Source organism: Littorina saxatilis, unplaced genomic scaffold, assembly GCF_037325665.1.
Source record: "Littorina saxatilis isolate snail1 unplaced genomic scaffold, US_GU_Lsax_2.0 scaffold_450, whole genome shotgun sequence".
Classification (NCBI taxonomy): domain Eukaryota; kingdom Metazoa; phylum Mollusca; class Gastropoda; order Littorinimorpha; family Littorinidae; genus Littorina; species Littorina saxatilis.
In genome coordinates this window covers 85,037-95,036 of record NW_027127953.1, presented here as the reverse complement: position 1 = coordinate 95,036, position 10,000 = coordinate 85,037, and the positions used below count along the sequence as shown (strand labels likewise).

Sequence of the window (10,000 nt, the reverse complement as noted above, 5' to 3'; positions counted from 1 at the left end):
GAGAGAGAGAGAGAGAGAGAGAGAGAGAGAGAGAGAGAGAGAGAGAGAGAGAGCAATCAAAACACAACCCAGTCACCTGGTAGTTCGGAAACTCAATCTGAAACTGACGTCGATTGTCGAAGGCATGCCTGCGGTGCATAACTCTGGAAAAGTTGTCGTAGCTGGGAACCCGTTGAGATCCATTCCAACGCCAAAAAAATTATCAGAAGACTCACCATGAAGTCAAATCAAACGTTAGGTTTTCTCATTTGGTTATTTGCTTTGGCTTTAAGTGTATTGCTTCGATTGATAGCTGAATCTGCTTGCAACCGTGCTGTTCAAGACTGTTCGAACTGTCGTCTGCTAGACGGGCTTGTGTGAATCCGAGTCGAGTCAACTGCGGGGTTCAGCGACAAATGAGGGAGTGGCACCAAAATGAAAAGAAGAAGAAAGTTGGAGATACAGTTAAGATATATGGGGAAGAGAAGAGGATGTGAGGTGTTAGATGTATCCAACCTTAGGTGTTCAAACTCAAGACCGGGACAAAGTAGAAAGCGATGTACCGCGACCGACTCTCAGTGCCGACATACAACTTCCAAGCTTTATTGCTTAACGTCTACAACAGGCGAAGTATTGAAGCTTTGGCTCACCTAAACCCGACGACTGAATATGTAAGTGATCCACGTGTGAAAACCAAAACAGAACAGCGCGATGACAGCCAACATTTCTATCCCCGACTGACACTGCATGCGAACTGACTTGGGTCAACGATCAAACCAGCACGGCCCGAACTGAATTTGTTGCGCTGCCATTATCGTGCGCAATTCTGGTAAAAATATAAACCCGGTATGCCGAATTGAGTATAACGAAAGCCGATGTCAAATATACACAGGGATATTTTAAAATGACTTTCAAAATGTAAAAGCAGATAGCAGACCTTTTTATAAGCAATATGAATGACTGAATGTCCACATACAAGTCGAATGACGCCGTCCATTATGCTGACAAATGGGAACTAGCTTTGCGCATGAATTCATTGACATGAATTTCGACTGCGGAGGCTTTTGGCAAGCTGAAAACAGGCACGGGTATGTTTTAGTGGAAAAAGTAAGTGTTTTTAATGAAAACGTCGGAGTAATGGGATAAATAGCTTTCACACCTCGTCCTGAATATCTTGCATATTTTCCCTCGGGTCGATTTTAAAGGTCCTTGTCTACATTTTTATACCGAAATCGCCATTTGACCATTAAAATGCAGAGTCTATTATCTACAAATATCAACAATACACTCCCTTTCGATCAGGAAAGACGAAGCCAGTGTAGCCGTTTGAAAATTCATTGTAGTATTCCAGCGTAGTACTCATAGTAGGATATCCTTATTTGGAAAATGCCAAGCGCAAAACTCCTCTCAAATCCCGTGCATTTCGTGCGTTTAAAAAAAGCGTGGACAGCGCTCCAGTGTCAAACTGTTGCTGCACTTGTTTGGGCGTGGCTATAAGCATAGTGACATGAATTTGATTGGTCAGTATTTTTAGGCAAAGCACATGTTCTCAGCAAACAGAAAACAAAATATTGGAAGCGTGAGTCACGCTACCCAAAAATAAAATCTTTTTTTACATATATATTTTTTTCTATAACTTTTTTCCCCATGGTTCATTCATCATCTGACATAACTTTTTAGCGAAATCTAACCATAAGATTATTGAAAAAAAGCAAAAATGTAGACGACCACCTTTAATGTATTACCTCGCATGCAAGATAATCGGAACTCGGAGTGTGTAACCTATATATATTAACTTCTGAGAAACAATCTATTTAGTATTGAGCCCTTGACCCTTCAAATGTACAGGAAAAGACGATTGAAAAACCCACAGGGAAATGTTGATGCTAGGCTGGCTAGCTGTTAATCAATGTACATGCGGCTTGGTCACAAACAGTAATTACATCATGTAAAAGCAACTGTTCGGATGACAAGAAGCTATGTACAACAACACTCGCCTATGAGTAGACTATAACTATACTTATTTAAATAGCATCATCAATGTGTGTAGTGCATTTATGTGTATCTGTATACATGTATAAATGACAAGATTTCAAAAAGGAAACATGTGAACCAATCGCAATTTGTCAACCTCTCATTCATAGTTTCTTCACATTATGTATTCATTGTTCAGAAGAGCATATGAATAGAACAGTATGTGTCTGTTTAAGATACCTTCCTGCTTGTATAACCGGCAACATAAAACAGTATTGTCCTTAGCCATTTGAGGAAAACACAAACGACATGTTTTGTTTAACATTGCGACTTACACAATTTGTTTCAATACTCAGACTAAACTGTATTTGCTGTGTAAAGATCTTATTAAGAGTGTGCCCCCTAATTTAGCTAATAGGCAGTACACATTGATTGAACCACTGCAGGTTGCCTGCAGTGTTAACCTTTGCTGTAACCATTATCTTCTTGATTGGTAATCATAGACAACGATACTGCTGACTTATTATGTCACACATATACAATTTATCGTCATCATGTGCGGTCATATTGCCGCAGCAGTTGTCGGATCATTCATCTATCGATCATATGATGATTTTATTTCAACCCAACTACTCAATATTGCAGCTTACACTAGTGCATGGTCCACTGCTTGCTACTAGTATCTTATAGACAACGATATTAGCAGTGTACTATGTTACACAATGACACATTGAACAGAATCTGACGAGCCCCAAAACGCGCACGTTAGCCTTCATGGCAGATTTTCTTGACAGGTAGACAAAATAGAAAGAAAAATCAAGTCGCGTAAGGCGAAATTACTACATTTAGTCAAGCTGTGGAACTCACAGAATGAAACTGAACGCACTGCATTTTGTCACAATGACCGTAGTCCGCCGCTCGTGCAAAACGCAGTTAAACTGACGAGCCTGTTTGGCGTGGTAGTGGTTTCGCTTTTCTGTACCTCTCTTCGTTTTAACTTTCTGAGCGTGTTTTTAATCCAAACATATCATATCTATATGTTTTTGGAATCAGGAACGGACAAGGAATAATATGAAATTGATTTTAAATCGATTTTGGAAATTTAATTTTAATCATAATGTTTATATTTTTAATTTTCAGAGCTTGTTTTTAACCCAAATAAACATATTTATATGTTTTTGGAATCAGAAAATGATGAAGAATACGATAAACGTAAATTTGGATCGTTTTATATAAAAAAAATAATTACAATTTTCAGATTTTTAATGACCAAAGTCATTAATTTATTTTTAAGCCTCCAAGCTGAAATGCAATACCAAAGTCCGGCCTTCGTCGAAGATTGCTTAGTCAAAATTTCAATCAATTTCATTGCAAAATGAGAGTGTGACAGTGCCGCCTCAACTTTGACAAAAAGCCGGGCCGGATATGACGTTATCACATACATTTATTGAAAAAAAAGAAAAACACGTCTGGGGATATCATACCCACAAACTCTTATGTGACATTTCATGAAGATCGGTCCAGTATTTTTCTCTGAATCTCTCTCTACACACACACACACACCACACACACGCGCGCGCACACACACACACACACACACACACACACACACACACACACACACACACACATACACCACGACCCTCGTCTCGATTACCCCCCTCTATGTTAAAACATTTAGTCAAAACTTGACTAAATGTAAAAAGGAGAACAGAAAAACACTTGAACACAGCCAAACCCAAATGCATACTACATATATTTTTGCTGTTGCTACAAACAGCTCTGGCTGGATGAAAATCAGATGTTTATTTTTGTATTAACAATGTCCCAACATTTGTTTAAGACATCTGTGAAAAGAGCCTGAAGAACGGTGTGAATAAGCTTCTCATCAAAGGTTAATCGTGTGTTCGATTGGAAAATGTGCATCTGCGTTCCAGCACTCTTGAGATCTGCACACAGTACAAATTGATAATTGAGTGTATTTGATGGAGCTCTTCTTGAACCGTTCGAGATTAAAAACAAATCTCTCTCTCGCTCTTTAGCTATTGCTCTCTCTCTCTCTCTCTCTCTCTCTCTCTCTCTCTCTCTCTCTCTCTCTCTCTCTCTCTCTCTCTCTCTCTCTCTCCTCTCTCTCTCTCTCTCTCTCTCTCTCTCTCTCTCTCTCTCTCTCGGTCTCTATTTCTTATAATGAAGCTTTTGATTAAATAAATGTGAGCGAGAGAGAGAGAGAGAGAGAGAGAGAGAGAGAGAGAGAGAGAGAGAGAGAAAAAAAACAAAAACAAATATATAGATAGAAAGACGCAGGGAAACACAAGGAACACAACTTTGCCATACCTTGCGTTGAGAGGCTCTATGCAGGATCTCCGCTCTCCATGTCATTTCTTCCCTCCTGACATGGGTTGCGAGTAGTGATGTCATCATTCGAGCGACTAGCAGACTGACGCGAAGTCTCTCTTTGGTTTTCGTTTACTGCCAGGAAGATACAATTGTGTTCAGTACTGCTAATTGGTACGTTTCTAATAATTGTTGTGACAACAGCGAGCACAAGGAAACACTAATCAAGAGTCAGACAACAGATAAATACACACAAGGTGATAAACACGAGCAAACTTTAACTAGTGAGAATAGGATGGCTAAACGTTTTGCTTGACATAATTATCATATTCAATTAGTAACTTTACACTGTGAGTGTTCAAACTTGTACCCCCCCCCCCCCCCCTCCAACAAAAAAACAAACACTATGCGCAGATTGCAACTAGACATGATGTTGAGTTTTAATACTTTTTTTTAAACAGGAGTGTTTCTCTTATTTCGCGTAAAAGTGATGTAACAAATGATGGTTGACAAGATCGTCCACACTAAAATAAATGAATGAAGTATGATAGTAACTCTGTGATATAGACTGATAAAAGACGACCACTGAAGAGGGTTAAATCAACTCGAAGTTTGAGTTATGACCTAAGGTTAGTTACCCGTTGACAAAAATAAGATGTAAGTCTGTCCACAGACAATCTACTGAACGATTACACTGTAAACACTCAAACCAGGATCGTGACATGGATCAAGACTGCTTGCTATGGAGACAAGATCATTTGATTTGCTTTGTAGTGTGATATTCACTTGGGTAAAGTTTACCGGCAAAAACGTATTATGCATCCGTAACTAGACAATTTATTTTTCAAAGTGCGAAATGTCATGTACCTGCAACGACTAACACCCGTCGATACATAATTGAATCATGCCCACGCCCCCAGCCCCACCGCATACCCTTCCACAAACACTTAACTCGCGTAGGTACCTCGTCTAGGACGTTGCCTCCAGAAAATGATGCTCACGACGATGCAAACGATGGTAATAATGTTTAGGCAAATGACGATAACGCCTGATGTCATAGGGTCTAGATCTTCGTTGCCACCCCCTTCGTCGCTGCTCCGTTCTATCTCCGCCAAGCTCCCTTTTCTGTCTTTTTCTTCAGATGTATTGCTTGTTGTCGATATCATGTGGGCATCATTTTGCCTGCCATTCGGGGAGTTTCTAGATTGATCTGGGGTGGTAGCTGGAAACGTTTCTGTATGGGTGTCCATGTTTTGCCCAGGAGACGTAGATACTGCAAGGCCATGGGTGTGTTTAGGTTTGACGGTTGACTATGGAACAAATGCTTCAACGTTAAACACGCTTCGATCAGAAGAAGAAGAAGAAGAAGAAGAAGAAGAAGAAGAAGAAGAAGAAGAAGAAGAAGAACACCATCACCACCACCGCCACCACCACCACCAACAACAACAACAACAACACCGACAACAACAACAACAACAAAAACAACAACTACAGCAGTTACAGCAACAGCAACAACAACAACTTAAAGTCACGTCCCTTCTCATAAAACGTTCACTATGTATTGTCTGTGGAGACCTGCAGAAAAGCACCAGCGGATGCTATACCTGCAGCTTGTGTACCAAACAAAAACACACAGTAAACGCTGGATGTAATTTATCAACAGCTGGCTATTAATTCTAACATTATGGTGTCGTTTTACCAAATGTTTCGGAAAAAATGAATATCGAGAGAGAAAGAGAGAGAGAGAGAGAGAGAGAGAGAGAGAGAGACAGAGACAGAGAGAGAGAGAGAGACACCGAGACAGAGAGAGAGAGACACACAGAGAGAGACAGGCAGACAGAGACAGAGACACAGAGAGAGATTGGATTGTATTGGATTGTTTAATTGTGTAACCAGTGATTTGGTTTTTACAATGGTAAACAAGTCGCGTAAGGCGAAAATACAATATTTAGTCAAGTAGCTGCCATTTTTCAGCAAGACCGTATACTCGTAGCATCGTCAGTCCACCGCTCATGGCAAAGGCAGTGAAATTGACAAGAAGAGCGAGGTAGTAGTTGCGCTAAGAAGGATAGTACGCTTTTCTGTACCTCTCTTTGTTTTAACTTTCTGAGCGTGTTTTTAATCCAAACATATCATATCTATATGTTTTTGGAATCAGGAACCGACAAGGAATAAGATGAAAGTGTTTTTAAATTGATTTGGAAAATTTAATTTTGATAATAATTGTTATATATTTAATTTTCAGAGCTTGTTTTTAATCCGAATATAACATATTTATATGTTTTTGGAATCAGCAAATGATGGAGAATAAGATAAACGTAAATTTGGATCGTTTTATAAATTTTTATTTTTTTTTACAATTTTCCGATTTTTAATGACCAAAGTCATTAATTAATTTTTAAGCCACCAAGCTGAAATGCAATACCGAACCCCGGGCTTTGTCGAAGAATACTTGACCAAATTTTGAACCAATTTGGTTGAGAAATGAGGGCGTGAGAGTGCCGCCTCAACTTTCACGAAAAGCCGGATATGACGTCATCAAAGACATTTATCAAAAAAATGAAAAAAACGTTCGGGGATTTCATACCCAGGAACTCTCATGTCAAATTTCATAAAGATCGGTCCAGTAGTTTAGTCTGAATCGCTCTACACACACACATACACACACACACACGCACGTATACACACACACACACACACACATACACCACGACCCTCGTTTCGATTCCCCCTCGATGTTAAAATATTTAGTCAAAACTTGACTAAATATAAAAAAAGAGAAAATGTACAAAATCAGCATTTCACGTAATCGAATCAAATGTATATACATGGTGTTAAATATTTTTGGCAGTTGCTTGCTAATATAGTCACCTCACAATATAGATATATACATCGTAGCAAACAGTGTATCAACCATGAAAACTTTCTGGTAACGGTAATACCGAGGGGTACATTTTTCATGTCACGAATCAAACATCAAGTCTCTTCTGCCTCACTTTCCAAGCCAGGAATAGATATTTAGCAAAACTTACGGCTTTTGTTTCGTCGCTACCTTTCAACAGTTCACACAGTTGGAGTTCGCATGGAGAGTCAACCGGTATGCCAATATATCTGGTTCTAATAGCCTGATACACTGGGCACACAAAGACAACATATATTTCATCCTCAGTTTTATTTGTACAAAAAGGGCATAGCCGGCTTGCTTCCGAATGCGAAAAACGTTGCCACAGAGAGAGAGAGACAGATAGAGAGAGAGAGACAGATAGAGAGAGAGACAGAGAGAGAGACAGAGAGAGAGACAGAGAGAGAGACAGAGATAGAGACAAACCGACAGAGTGACAGAGACAGAAAGACAGAGACAGACAGGGAGACTGACAGACAAACAGTCAGGCATGTAGAGACAGAAAGACGTAGACAGACAGATACAGAGATAACAGTGCTCTCGACAAAAAAATACCTTGGACAATAAAGATGACCGTAAAGTTAAGTTTTCCATCATCTGTGCTCCAAATCCAAGATCCGCTGTCTTCTGTGGCTGCCGTTTTCGTGAGAACAGCTCGAACACCGTTTTCACCATTTGTACAGTGACAGGCACTTGGTGTTTTAGACTTACACTCACTGTGTCTCCTTCGAATCAAACAGAAACCATTCTTTCCTGGTCTGTCTACATATACATAAGTGGCCTGGCTATTGTTGGACGTGCAGTTGCGGGTGTCGAGGTAGAAAGGTAGTGATATATCAGACTGTGCATCCACTGTCAGAGTGAAGTCTGAAGAGAGATTGGTGAAGATGAAAGCAGCACCTGAAATGAAATTGCACAACTGTAGAAAGCAACACGTGAGTTTTCCCCTTATGTAATAACTAAATAGAGCTAAATTAGAAACAGGTTGACCTCGATGGCATATACAAAAACCTTAAAATAGCTTTGCTGTAGAGTGTGCCTATGGGAACAGATTCCCGGCATAACATTTGAGTGTAATTGTGCACTGTTTGCAATATGTCGTTCTGACATGTGGATTTAAGTAATGCTGTGGTTGTTGTTTGTTTGTTTATGTGTGTGTTTGTTTGCTATTTTGTTTGTTTATTTGTTTCTTTCGTTGTTTGATTATTCCGGGTGTTTGTTGTGTTGTTGTTGAGAGATTTGTTGTGTGTTTTTGTTGATGTGTGTGTGTGTGTGTGTGTATTTTGCTTGTTTGTTGTTAGTGTGTGTGTGTTTTCATTTTCTACTCACAATTTGCTGAAACGTACGAACAAGATACAGAAGAGACAGCAGCTATACAAGGCAACCAAAACCTGCTGCAGAGCAACAGCATCGTGCGTGTCTGCTAGATGTGCTGCACAAAAAAGTAAGACTACGGACACTTTGTGAACACAGCACGTTTGACTTTATCGCCTGCACCGCTCGACCAGTCAGTGTCTTGTGCACATGTATTCGAAAAATAAGTAAGCACAATGCTGCTGGGTTAAACATTGGAGCAAAGCTGTGTGGTCAACAAAGTACGAGGGCCAACTGAGAAGTACCGGGCCGACCAGGAATGAATTGACTTAGACATTCAAAACTTGGCATAAATTGAGAAAGGTTCTTTTGAAGACTACATACAAAATAATACGTATTTTCACCGGTTAGTTTGTGTGCCTTGGTTTCTCAAACATGGGTGGGACTCTCTTGTGATGAAAAAAGAGTTTATCCCTTTATTCTAGAGGGGTTCGGGGGCATGCTCCCCCGATTTTTTGTTAATGGTTAATGTGCAATCTGGTGCATTTTGAGACTAAAATGCAACTCGTTTTGATCAGGTAAAAAATACATTCTCCTCAACCCCCCCCCCCCCCCAAAAAAAAAAAAAAAAAAAAAAGATCACAACCAAACATAAAAAAAACCAATTTCACACAACAATGGTAACATTGTAATGGTGTATATTTACGTAATGAACCAAGTATCCATAATCCATTACTGGCAATAGTATGATCCAACTGACGCCCCAATGCATTGAAGCTCAACATGACTATTAGTTATCAAGAGTTTTCAGACAGCACATTTTAACTCTCAAGCCTCCAGTGTTGTGTTCCATCTTCACTTCTCTCCATATCATTCAGTCAACACGTTATAGATACTGTTATGAAATTGGACGCGGAAGAATAGATTACTCCAGCGGAATTCGTAAGTTGTGTCCGCGGAAATCCGCGGATTCGCGGACAAGTCCCACCCCTGTCAAAGTACCATACCTCACTGTTAACCCCAAATTTTAGAAAACGTACATAACTCAGTGATCCAATATTTACAAAGAAACATATTTAGCCAACTGGACATTCATAAAAAACAAAAACTGACGTAAACGTTAGGCAGGGATACCCCTTCATAGACCACAGTAATAAGGTGGTCAGCGAAATTCAGGCTTGGAAGCAAAAACCGTTTAAGATGGCAAACGGTGTGGCAGACCGCCAACGGTCACATCTCAAGAAACCACTGATGCTGTCTGCGCACTGGAGATGCAAAATTAACCAATGTGCACCTATTACATTTCTGATACACTTGACATCTCACATGAAAGAGTTTGGAGTATTCTGTGCAAACAACTTTTCATGAAGACAGTTTAAGCAAGGTAGATCCTCAAACTTTTACACCAGAACAGAAGCACTTCAGATTGAACATAGAACACGACATTTTACACTTATTTGAGGCAGATCGAGAGGGTTTTATGTCCCGATTTGTTTC

General features: G+C 39.8%; 1 long non-coding RNA gene across 1 annotated transcript; it reads right to left on the bottom strand.

The window, feature by feature from the left end:
- Window positions 1–3,749: 3,749 nt before the first annotated feature.
- On the bottom strand, window positions 3,750–5,535 carry LOC138956314 (uncharacterized). The gene is made up of 3 exons (XR_011452596.1): window positions 5,252–5,535; window positions 4,288–4,422; window positions 3,750–3,902 (listed from the first exon to the last, which is right to left on the bottom strand). It is a non-coding gene; the product is annotated as an uncharacterized lncRNA (long non-coding RNA).
- Between the last annotated feature and the right edge of the window lie 4,465 nt (window positions 5,536–10,000).